At 35.1% G+C, this 13,477-nt stretch overlaps 1 long non-coding RNA gene across 1 annotated transcript; it reads right to left on the bottom strand.

Moving 5' to 3' along the window:
• Positions 1-8,759: 8,759 nt before the first annotated feature.
• On the bottom strand, positions 8,760-12,938 carry LOC149084391 (uncharacterized). Its single transcript, XR_016193034.1, has 3 exons — positions 12,843-12,938; positions 12,555-12,758; positions 8,760-8,989 (listed from the first exon to the last, which is right to left on the bottom strand). It is a non-coding gene; the product is annotated as an uncharacterized LOC149084391 (long non-coding RNA).
• Between the last annotated feature and the right edge of the window lie 539 nt (positions 12,939-13,477).

The raw sequence follows: 13,477 nt of genomic DNA, 5'->3' as shown, positions 1-13,477 counted from the left end.
GTGTAATTATCACAATTATTGTAATTGGTATTTGAAAATCGTTCTGAAACACGGCATTATATTAGCGACGAGCGTGAACTTTCATATCTGATTTTTCATGACGATTCTTTTTCTGGGTGCCATTTTCAAGATCACGGTGCTCTCTATAACCCCATTAAACACATCAATTAGATTTCCAAACATCATACATAAACACAACAATGGAATGATTTTGAAAAATCATCCATTAAAAAACAACGGATTCCGAGCATCATTCATAAAACAACGGGGGATTTCCAAATACATTCCGTATAATATAATAAAAATGTATATTACACATCTCACAACAATGAATTTCGGATATCATCCGAAAGGGAACAACAAATTTCAAACGCCATCCGAAAAACAAAAATTAATTTGATCGTTCGGAAAACAAAGTGATTTTCCAACATCATCCGAAAATAACAGCAATGAATTTGCACATTATAAAGAAGGAAAACTAAATGATTTTTTGAACAACATTCAAATAACGGCAATGAATTTGAACATCGGCTGGAAAATGACAGTGAATTTGAACATTCTCCCGGAAACCAAAGATGAATTTCGAACATCATCGCGATAAATTTCCATCACCATCCGAAAACAACAATGAATTTCGTTCCTCAACAGAAAAGTAAAAATGAATTTGTGTGAACATCTCATGCGAAAAAACAATGAATTTCAAACATCATTTTCCATAAACACGATACTATAACAGAATTTCCAATTAAAAAAAAACAGATTTTCTTACAATTAACTTCAGTAATTTTATTGATCTAATTTGTGTCGTTTCGTGCTAATATTTCGAAATTTCATATCAAATATGAATATGTAATACACATTCAGATATTTATAAACTGCACTCCTTGTATATAAAATTAAATACGATGCATCTAACTTGAAATTTCATTTCCAATTGATAACAATTTCCAATAAGAAAATTTTCTAACTAATCTGGATTCCTTCATCTGACTTACACTGACCTGGATATTTATAAATTTATTTTGTTTTTATCTATCTATTTATATAATAATTTTATTTTCATCAATATATTTGTTTTTTATGTATTTATTACTTTTATTTTGCCATTCAATGGTTTTTTTTTAGTTCATACATAAGATTTTAGACAAAAATGAGATTTCTAGTGTAAAAACTAAAATTGAAGAAAATACCTATATATAGTTTTATCGGTTCATATTTATTTAGTTCATTTTTATTCCTTCATTTAGTTCATTTTTATTCCTTTATTCATTTAGTTCATTTTTATTCCTTTATTCATTTAGTTCATTTTTATTCCTTTATTCATTTAGTTCATTTTTATTCCTTTATTCATTTAGTTCATTTTTATTCCTTTATTCATTTATTTCATTTTTATTCCTTTATTCATTTATTTCATTTTTATTCCTTTATTCATTTCATTTTTATTCCTTTATTCATTTCATTTTTATTCCTTTATTCATTTCATTTTATTGTTGATTTCTTTATTTTTTTTTACTGCCTTTTGTTTCTTAGAGGTCATTCAAGTATTACGCCAGCATCGATGGTGGGAGAAGGGTTTCCGATTTGCTGACTTTTGGTGATAAGGGGGGGGGGGGTTTGGATGATGCTTACGTCATCAACCACCCTTTATGAAAATATGAAATATTCTTAATGGCATCTTATTCGGTGCGCCAAAAACGGGAAAAAAACCTTTCGATAGTTATTGGGCACCTGAACTAACATTCTTCCTATTGATAAGTCCCCTAAAGAGCCACTTTCAGTGATCTCTAAATGTTTCACGGATCCTTCAAGTGCTCTGGAAATGTGTCCGAGCCGCTTAAGTACGCTGAAAATGTGCCACGTATCACTCAAGTAATCCGTAATTATACCACGAATCACTCATACCATGAATCTGGGAATGTTCCGCGGGTAATTTGAGTGATGTAGAACCGCACTGTGTGTGTGGAGGCCACTTAAGTGCTCTAAAACTGTGCTACATGTCACTCAAGGGATCGCTAAATGTTCCGTGGATCGTTTAAGTGTTTTGGAACTGTGTCGCTGGTTACTTAAGTAATCTTTGAATGTGAAATTGAACTTTCAGGCTTACTTCAGTGATCTGAAAATGTGCCACGGGCCACTTAAATGCTCTGGAATAGTGCTACACGGGTCATTTAAGCGATTTGTAAATTTGCCGCTTTGTTTATTTTTTACAAAATTAGGTGTTAGAGGGCAGCCCGCATCAGATAACCTTCAGGGCCACATTTGGTCTGTGGGTCAAGGGTTTACCATATATAGCTCAAAGGGTGGATCGTAATGAATTTCTTAGAGAAATTTTGAGTTCTTACCCTTCAAGTAGCATTGAAATTAACCGAAATTGTGATTCTCATAATATATAAAGGTATTTTCTTTCGAAATTTTAATTTTTTGCATTAAAAATTTTTTTTTTTCTTCTGGGGGGGAGCCCCCCCCCCCTGCTCCTCCCGTCCCGCGTACGTTTCTGATCCCATCAATATGCGTTAGGAGGTAGGGAGCAGTGCTGACGAAATTTTGCTGACAAGGGGGGAGGGGGGGTCAAAAATGGCTAAAAATTTGCTGACGTAATACTTGAACCGTCCCTCAGCTCTTATATACGTTTTTATTGAAAAATTATATATATTCTTATATAAAAACTTCAATTCAAGAAAATTTTTCTATTTTTTATCGGTTCCTAAGAACCATACGCTATGTTTCTTTCTAAAAGTATTTATTATTCAAAACTTGAAGTGTGTTCGGAATTATTTTCATGGTATTGATAGAAAGACTTTTATGATGAAATTAATGAAAATAACAGCGTGTTATGATTGATTATGTTTTTAAAATGATTTAAAAATTATTATGTTTCTGGAAAAAAAATTCCCATACATTAAAGAATGGATAAACTTTTATTTCAGAAATAGGTAAAAATCTTGAGAACTTCAAGAGGAAATTTATTACAAATCGATTCCAAAATGACGTACGAAAGAAGTACGAAAATGAAATTTAAAAAGAAATTATTGTTTCTGAAAAAAAAGAATCCCGCGTATGAAAACAAAAGATAAAATTTTATTTCACAAATTTCTAGAAATCTCAGGTACTTTAAGGGGAAATTACTCACAAATTGATTCCAAAATTCCCGCAGGAAAATAAAAATCGCCAATACTTGAAATTTCACACCCATTAAAAACCATCGCCACGTACTAAAAATACCACCCACGAAAATGGTTTGTTATACCTTGTTCGGAGTTGTATTCTTGTTGAAGTAAATACCATAACACAGTATTTCTTTTCTACACATAAATACTTTTTTTTTATCTTTATTTCTAAAATGGCCATAAAAACAATTTTCAAACAAGGAAAAAAAGAAAATAAGTGAGCATTATAAGTGTCGAAAGGCTAGAATCAAACACCAATGTTGTCTAAAATGTCGGCATTTATGAACCTAATAGACCCTCTTCAACAAACTGACCAATAAATATTGCGTGTCTAAAAACCACAAAAACTGTAAATCGAGGTCATTTTTAAGCAGAATATAAAATACTTCAAAAAAAAAAAAATAATAATAATAATTCGAAGATACTATTTTTGGGTATTTTTCTTCTACCCTTTTATCTTGGCAATGAGATGATAATTGCTGGAAGTGCTTACCATAACGCAGAAATAACTACCGCGATTATCATTTTTGTCCCCCCCCCCTTAAGGGTGCTTTGCAAGAATGATGATAATAATAGGAAGATAATATTCATGAGGAAGTTTTGTTTCGTACGTGTTGTTGTTGTTGTTTCACACAAATTGGCCCGACTTGTTACGATACCTATAAAAAGGAACTGGGGAAAAAATTGAAATAATATAACGAAGCTGTTGCTAATTAAGGTACGTATCTGACAAATGGCCGATTCTACACGTGTCTGCGTGATATCTCTCGACCGATGAGGAAGCGTTATTACGACACTCTAGGCTGACAAGAATTAATTAATTATACTAATTAGCGTTATACACTATGTATTCCATGTAAAAAAAAAATTACGCTTGAAAATAGTAAGAATAAAGATTGTATATAAATGGGTAGAATTTATAGTTACAGCACAGGAGCTAGTTTTCTCGCAGACGTAGGAAGATTGACGTTTGTCTCCCGTAATGTGTGTATTATGAACAGAGCTGCCCTTTAAGGCGTGTGACAGGTGCGGTGGCACCGGACAACATGATTTGGGGCGGGGGCGCACTTGCAGTAGTAGAAGTGAGAAAAATATACAGAAATCCCAAAATACAAATTTTTTTAATAAACAAGGTGTTCGAGCTTCTACTGATTTGATTCTGGAATTTTTATCAATTCTGAAATTATTCTTTTTTTCATCAATTCTAGAAATATTCTTTCATCGATTCCGAAATTATTTCTTTCGTCGATTCCACCTACTCTGAAATTATTTCTTTCATCGATTCTGAAATTATTTCTTTCATCGATTCTGAAATTATTTCTTTCATCGATTCCATCAATTCTGAAATTATTTCTTTCATCGATTCCATCAATTCTGAAATTATTTCTTTCATCGATTCCATCAATTCTGAAATTATTTCTTTCATCGATTCTGAAATTACTTCTTTCATCGATTCTGAAATTATTTCTTTCATCGATTCTGAAATTATTTCTTCCATCGATTCTGAAATTATTTCTTTCATCGATTCCATCAATTCTGAAATTATTTCTTTCACCGATTCCATCAATTCTGAAATTATTTCTTTCATCGATTCCACCTACTCGGGAATTATTTCTTTCATCGATTCCATCGGTTCTGGAATTATTTCTTTCATCGATTCCGGAATTATTTCTTCCACCGATTCCGGAATTTATTTCTTTCACAAATTCTGGAATTATCCACTTTCATCGGTTTTGGAATTATTTCTTCCATCGATTTTGGAATTATTTCTTTCTTCGATTCTGGAATTATTTCTTTCATCGATTCCATCAATTCTGAAATTATTTCTTTCATCGATTCCATCAATTCTGAAATTATTTCTTTCATCGATTCCATCAATTCTGAAATTATTTCTTTCACCGATTCCATCAATTCTGGAATTATTTCTTTCTTCGATTCTGGAATTATTTCTTTCATCGATTCCATCAATTCTGAAATTATTTCTTTCATCGATTCCATCAATTCTGAAATTATTTCTTTCATCGATTCCATCAATTCTGAAATTATTTCTTTCATCGATTCCATCAATTCTGAAATTATTTCTTTCATCGATTCCATCAATTCTGAAATTATTTCTTTCATCGATTCCATCAATTCTGAAATTATTTCTTTCATCGATTCCACCTACTCTGGAATTATTTCTTTCATCGATTCCATCGGTTCTGGAATCATTTCTTTTATCGATTCCATCGGTTCTGGAATCATTTCTTTCATCGATTCCATCGGTTCTGGAATTAATTCTTTCACTGATTTTGGAATTAATTCTTTCACTGATTTTGGAATTAATTCTTTTACTGATTTTGGAATTAATTCTTTCACTGATTTTGGAATTAATTCTTTCATCGATTCTGTAATTATTTCTTTCACTAATTCTGAATTTTCACCAATTCTGAGATTTCTTCATTCACTAAATCTGAATTTCTATCATTTCCGGAATTTTTTTTTTTCAGAAATTTTATATTTTTTGAGTGGGTATCTAATTGGAGAGAATTTATTTTTTTGTGGAGAATTTTTTTTTAATTAGCAAGTAAGTCACTTAAAATTGAGTCAGCCTTATGTCGGTCGTTTGCTCTGCAAAATTAGCCTACTGCCACTACTAAACCACATATGCCCCTCGTCCGCATTCCTCTGCGCAACTTCTAATGAATTGGTATATGTTGGAATGCGCGTGTCCGTGTTGTGAACCTAACATGGTTTGTTTCCGTGTAATGCTTGTTATAGTGCTGCCATCCGCCATCAAGTTTTCGAACTACGAGTGAGGCGCTTCGAAGTTGTGAGCCACAGAAAACCAACTTCAGCCAACCACCACTGCGGCGGTGGGGTTCGATACTCGACCACCCCAGTGGCTACAAAATTAGACTGCCCCCCCCCCCCCGTCAGTGTAGACGTGCACATTTTGAGCTCCAATCAGTATTTGCATTTCTAGTCAGCAATTTTAAAAAAGATTTATAAAAACAAATTCTGGGATATTTTTATTCATATTCAAAAATCACTTCAGAGTGCTTCAGAAAAGATTCCCCTGACTTCGAAATGGCGTAAAGCCGGGTTTTCCTAGGAGCAGGTTATCTACACCGTGTGCAGCGTGAAAACGCTGATTGGTTAAAAAACGTGAATTTCAGGTTTTTAGCCAATCAGCGATTTCACGCTGCACGCACCGTAGAAAACCTTTTCCTAGGAAAATCCGCCTTAACTTAGAAACAGTGATAGGAGGTTCGCAAGTAGTTCGTCAATGAGCTAGCCTGGAATTTTAAATACGCCGGTTTGTAAAATTAACTACAACTTTGGCTAATAGATGGCACCATAGCCTATTAAACAGTGTGGTGTATTATCATCTGCAATCACTAGTCAAATCATGTTGCGATGGATTCGAAATCTGCAACTTGCAATGATATGATAGCCCGAGTGGCGCCGTGGTAAGGTGGTCGTCTACCACCATCAAGGTTTCCGTTAAGTCGGGGGAAAAATAGGTAGTATCTTGTAGTATAATTCATATTCTGTATGAACCCAAAAACCCAAAGCGAACACAGACAGGTGACGCTTTCATTTCGGACCCAACTCTATCGGTAGTGAATTGTTGTATGGCGCGATAAGACCGGAATTGGTGTGCAGTAAAGTACAAAGAGGCATGACAAGAGTGAAGTTTAAAAAGACACTTTTCACTTTACCGCAATGGATGCGTATGCCTCACAGATGAACCATTCAAGCTGATACAGCATTCGAGGACTCTTGCCGTAAACAGACTTTCAAATGGCCTAATAGAAAGAAGTCGTGAACTAGAATGACTGTGGCGCCATCTGTTAGTAAAGATTTAAATTCTATATACAAAATTTAAATCTCCGCGTGTCGGGATTCTAACCGGAATCGAAATGGTAAATCATACAGTGTATTCATCTCTTCTGAGCTGCCTACACCATCAACTACCCTTTGAAGACCATGATGGATCTTCGCGTAGCTTTTGGTACGTAACCACCGTATTTTTGTAAAAGTGTTTCACCAGCAGAACACGTTCTCGTGCACTGCAATTTGCGTAAAAAATACCCCCGCTCTAATGGGGAAATGCACGAACTTTATTACTGTAAACTCCTCTTAACGGTCACCCCTCTTTTACGGCCAAATAATAATTTCCCATTGTATAACAATAGTATGCATATCAAACCACTGATTAACGGTTACCCCCTCTGTTCCAGACGAATTTTTCGGTCCCGTTGGTGTCCGCAAAAGAGAGGTTTTACTGTATTTTGCGCTCAATTTCTTTCCCCCCCCCCCATTTCTCCAGATTCCCAAAGTTTCGTAGCTTTCTGGTGAATAACAACGGCTGTAGATAGTTCAGAACAGGCGAACTTCAATCATTTATACACTCTGTATATAATTTTTTTGGGATCGAAAAAGAAAATTTTGAACTCTCTCACCGGCATTGACGAGATATCTCGTCTTCTTAAAAGCCGTATATTATTTTAGCAATAATATCTTGCGGGGAGCTGATATTTGTCCGAAACGCTCGTAAAGCTTCAGCCGGCGGTTCGTGACTGCGATAAAACAATTTCACCAACATTGCTTTAAGCACCAATGCCAGCATCATGATCAAGACCTTACGTGAACGAAAGAAACAGGAAAATTCAGAAATGAGCTTTTAATCGTTTAATTGAGGCTTGTGTTTTTTTTTTTATAATTAAAGCTTCGTATTAATTTCTGCTCGTGAACGCATACAGGGTGTCCCATGAATGTGTAAGTAGTTTTAAAGTTCATAAAAATTAAAGGAACAGTTTTCATTAAATGTGGTTTGTGAAATAGTTATACTCACGAAGGGGGAATTCTTTTGTTGCAGGGGAGGAATCGTTCAATTTTTTGTCCACAGAGAGCGCCGCCGCGCGCAAACAAATCAGTAGTGATTCTATCTGAACCTTATTTCAATCTGTTCTGTGTCCCAAACTTTTGTAAAGCTTCAGCCGGCGATTCGTAGCAAATGTCAAACAAGTCCACAAGTGCTTGGTGGATGCACGAATATTCAACATCACAATGAAAACTCTATGTGGGCACCAGTAACAGAAAAATGCAGATATGAGCTGTTAATCGTACACCCTGTATTTTATGGTTCTGATTTGCATTTTCCAGTGACTCACTTTCGTGCAGCGCCCTCTATTTACAAAAATTTGAACTTAATTTTCTCTCTTCATGTACCACAAAAAAAAATTACCCTTCGTGAGAATGACTTTTTCTTAAACCTCATTCAAATACCTTTTTTTTTAAAGAAAAGAGATCATTACGATCCGTTCAGGGAATTTATTAGTGTTAGTACACATCCATGACCAAATCGGGATTCGAACCCAGACCTGCACAGTGGCTCCCGAGCCACTGGACTTGGCGACTCCGTTCAATTTTTATGAATTTTTGAACTATTTACCAATTTATGGGAAACCATCCACTACGTTAACCAGTATGTGTGTTTTGATTTTTTTTTATCTGCTTGAATGTTTAAACAACTCTGCCAACTGTTGCCACTTAGAAATTTAGAAATCCCGAAGAGTTTCGACGCAAACAAACACAATCGTAGTCCGAAGAGAAAAGAGTTTTTTAATGAACATGGAAACAGTAGATGAAATGAATGAAGAATGTCTGTCAATGGGAATTTTTGAGCGTTGATGCACACCTTTTCGAAGACTAGATCATTACTGGACTTGGATGGTGGTGGTGACGTCAATTCAAATTCTCAGAAGCAGCAGCCACCGCCTTTATTACCATCTTGTATCACGACGACGTTCGGACCATCAAACTGTTTCCTGAACCTGAAAAATCACATTATTCGGTCTGGAATTACATTATATAATTAACTTTCTGAAAAAAATCGAGCTCAACTCCGGTCCCGTCGCCATGGGCAATTTACTACCGAGTGAGTTGCGTCGGAAGTGTTTGTGTGTATGAGTACGTATCTATATTTCAAATTGTCAGTGAAGCGTAATCATCGAATATTTGTATCGTTGTAGGGCTGTTGCGCTCTGTTGGGAGGCTTTTCAAAATCGTCATCATTAACTGAAAATCGTGGAAACTCTTGAACAGCTCCGTGGAACCGCAACACCAGTCAAAAACTTGTGGTCTAGCCAACTTTTTCTGGTTTCTCCGACGCGCGCACGCGTGTGTGTGTGTATGTTTATATAGAGATGGGAGAAATAAATAATGTATAAATAATGGGAGAATCAACTTGAGGCCATACATTGTTCCTCTGTGTGATATAATTAGAATAATCAGAGACAAGTTCAAACTCTCTTGTAGCAGTAAATCTGTCATCTCTAGTATCAACTTCGACTTTGCGACGACATTAGTTTCTATGTTTTGAGTTCCAAACTGTTATTTAAACTGAATAATAACGGATTGTGAAATGCCACACATGTACGTTTGTATTTAACGTGAATTTGTTTATTCAAAATGTAAGATAAGGCGACGTATAAGATACTCTGTATATTATTACCAATTTTTATTGTCAATTCGTTACATTCGATAAGGAACATGTTGTATTTCCCGGTGAGTTCCGATGATTTTTTTCTACTGTAATTGAGTGTTCAAGTTACGAAGTAAATAACTTTGAAAAAATTAGCCACTGAAAACCGCAGGTTTCAAAGATTTTTTTTCTTTTTTTCGATGATTTCGAGATTTTTTTCGAACGCAGAACTATGTATTTCTGTGAATGATAAATTTTTTGAGATTCTGAAAAATAATATTTTAAGTTTTAACTTTTTTTGTATTATATATGGATAATCTAATTTATAAATTATATAATTTTATTAATTATAGGGTCATCGGAGTGAAAATTATGACGACACCTCTTTGACCTTATTAATAACCAGTATTTGATCAGGTTAGACAAGAAACTAAAATTTCTCAAATAACCTTATTTTTACATAGACGATTACTTAGAAGGAGCAAAAGCAAAACATGAAACATGACTTTTCAAGACATTAATCTTTCACTCACCAAAAAAAAAACAAATCGACTTCTAACCGTCTCTATTAATCCCCCCAAGATATACTATTATTATTATTATTTAATCGTACATCACTTCGTGCACATCGCTCTACGGAATTTCTAACGAATCGGCAAATGCCGGAATGTGTGTTCTGAGTGTATGTGTGGCCCTAACGAATTTATATGCTGTCGAGTTTCGTTTGTTTTTTGTTCATGCTGCCATGTCTTTTATTTTCTGAAGTAAAGATGGAAATGCTTTCGCATTTTCATGTTATGTCAGTATAATGTAGTAGGTCTGCCCGCTTTCTGCGGAGAGACTTTTCGTGCCTCGAAATAGTAAACCACAGAGAACCCTCTTCAGCTGACCACCACTGTGCCGTCGACGAAGTTCGAACCTGAATCTTCAGGACGAGAGTCCAGCACGATGTCCACACAATAGGGCCGTAACTAGGATTTTTGCCGCCCGGGGCAAACATTGTTTTTCCGTCCCCACAACTTTAAAATTCTGTAATTATATAACGGTGTTCTTCGTTCCCACCTAAAACTGTCACCCGGGGCAGTTGCCTTCTTCCCCCCCCCCCGACCTTCCCCCCTAGTTCCGGCCCTGACACACGATATAATATATATCGATATAATATACATATATCGCGTATATACCATAATATAATAACCTGAAAGTATACACTCTTTTAAACATAGCACACCTCAGGTCTATCGCCATGAGCAATTCACTGCCTAGTGAGTTGTGCCGGAAGTGTAAGTGTGAACCTAACAGTCTGAATGAGCATCTATTATTGTGTCTGATTTTTCAGTTCTGCTTTTTATTTCTATCAATAACACTCAAGTAAAATAAAGTTAAAAAAACACTACGAATCTCCAATTTTAGAAAAAAAATTACTCTGTGACGTCACAAATTTTAGTTTTTGAATTAATTCCTATGGTATAAGATACAGTTTTATTTATAAATAAAATACTATTGCAACCAGAAAACTAATCTCTATACAGCATTTCATTATAGCTAACGTCAGCCTGACATGTTACAATGTTTTTCATACACCCTGTATGTACCAAAGTATGTAATCTCCGAGATCGCTCATCCCTTTGGGAAAGATCGCAACGGTCATGTCTGTCTGTATGCACCAAAAAGATATTTCCCAAAGAAAAACTGCTACACTACTTAAAAAGTATGATAAACTAATCTAAGATTTACACCACTTTTTCGAAGAGAAATATTTTTGGCAAGTTACATCAGACAAATACCAATTTGTGCGACATCTGCAATGATTTTTCGCACAAGAGAAAATAAAATGTCGTAATCGATTACGGCTTGACGTGATCCTGTTCTTAGTGGTCTGGTACGCACCCATCTTATCCAAGGCTCTCCATTTACATCTAGGAGCACCTCATCTCTTTCTATTTATTAATTGATTTTCTAAGTAAATTTTTAGTGAAATTTTTTTTTTTATAAATGTCGTCTATCTCCGGACAATTGAGTTAGCACTTCCCTCTTGTGTAAACTCTATATATTGCCCTCTCAGCACCATGGGACCCAGGACAGAGTGGTGTTCTGTCCCCCCCCCCCCCACACCGGGGACCATTAGTTAAAGCCGCAGCTTCCATATTGTATTTACCTTACTTATGCTCGAAAATTAAGGTACCAGATCTAATTATGTAGGTTCCCCCCCCCCCAGGTGTGAGGGCCCCGTGGAGGCGGGATAGGCATGCGTTAAGATGGGGCAATTCTGCTTTTTGACAAATAATAATTTTTGATAGGTTTTGTAAGACCGGAATTTCCTTATCCGGGTCTTTTCCCCCCTCCCCAAACATTGGTTATAGAAACATATTTTCGATTCGAAAAAGTATTCAAATAATATGCCCATTGTAGATATGTAATTTATTTTATCCCATGGGTTTATACGGATACATCGAGATACAAAGTATAATTGTTATACGGTCCCCCTCCCATCTTCCAACTTCTAATTAGAAAGTGGTTAGCTTGTCTCTTCTGGACCCAACAAGGAAAAGTTACATGTTTTTAAGTGCGATATTAGCCGAGATGTTTGAGTTCAAAACCATGGGAATGAGAGAAAGAGCAACATAACTTATATTAAGGGACAAATTCGAGAAAATATTCGAAACACATTCTCACTTTTGCTGTTCAGTTTATTAAAACTTTTTTGCATTGTGAGATGCCCTCTATTAATTTTCAGCATTATCTCAGTGAATATTGCGCTTAGAGCAACATGATTTTTTTTTTCGGGGGTCCGTTTAAGAGAGACATAAAAAAAAATTTCCCGATGGGCACGATTTCCAAACTGAACACACGCAGTAAATATTAGAGAGAGTTTGGAATTCAAAAAAATTCAGACTTAGATATAAAAAAATACGAACCCATCAAAGACTCCCATGTTGAGTGGAATCGGTATAGGCAGTACCCTCGGCCTCAAGAGAGACGCCAGGATCATTCCGTCCATCAGGTGTTTGTAATAGTGGAAACCGTATCCAGGATGGACCAAAACAAGACTGAAAACCAGTGCAAAAAGCAGCCGATTTCTGGATTTCTGCAGCATTTTTTTTTTAGTTTCTGTATCAAACCTGAGAAAATTCCACACTGCAATCAAAAAAAAATTTTCTAAAACTTATATAATTCCAAATAAATTTTCATAACATTCAACTTACATGCACAGGTTATCCCTTTTATAATGGTGTACTTTGGTTATAGTATGTATCCGAAATGATAATCCACAATGGTATGCAGCAGTGGCGTCTGTCAGTGGCGAGATTCACGGATTATATGGAAAACGAGTATGGATACTTTTCAATCTTATACAAAAAGGAAAAAGGAAACGCATTAAATGGATGACTTAACAATGACAAAAAAACGTCATGAAGAATCTGTATTCAGTCATCCAAGTAGAAATATTTACTCGATACCCCTGAACGCTCTAGTGAATTTTACTATTGAATTTGAATATGAAAATACTTAATGTGTTAAAATTGGAAATCTGGATATTATTCTATTCATATATATTTTTTTCCTGTTGCTTATGTTTATTTTTTTCCAGATGCTTAATAACGTGTCAAAAATTCGTCCCGGGAAAAAATAGCATCATATTACGATGCTATTACGTTGAATTACGTTGTATCTTTTTAACAATGGATGAATTTGTTTAAAGAATATCATATATTTCAGTACGTAATTATGTAATACAATCAACCCTCTCAATTATGATAAAAAAAAAAACTTCTCAAAGAAAGAAATATTTTTTCTTTCTTTGAGAAATTTTTTCTTTTTCTTTTGCTATTTCCAAACA

Source organism: Pholcus phalangioides, unplaced genomic scaffold (genome assembly GCF_987345545.1).
Source record: "Pholcus phalangioides strain wild (caught in Gottingen) unplaced genomic scaffold, Ppha-v1.0 ptg000008l_1, whole genome shotgun sequence".
NCBI lineage: Eukaryota > Metazoa > Arthropoda > Arachnida > Araneae > Pholcidae > Pholcus > Pholcus phalangioides.
This window is presented reverse-complemented; position numbering and strand designations above follow the sequence as displayed.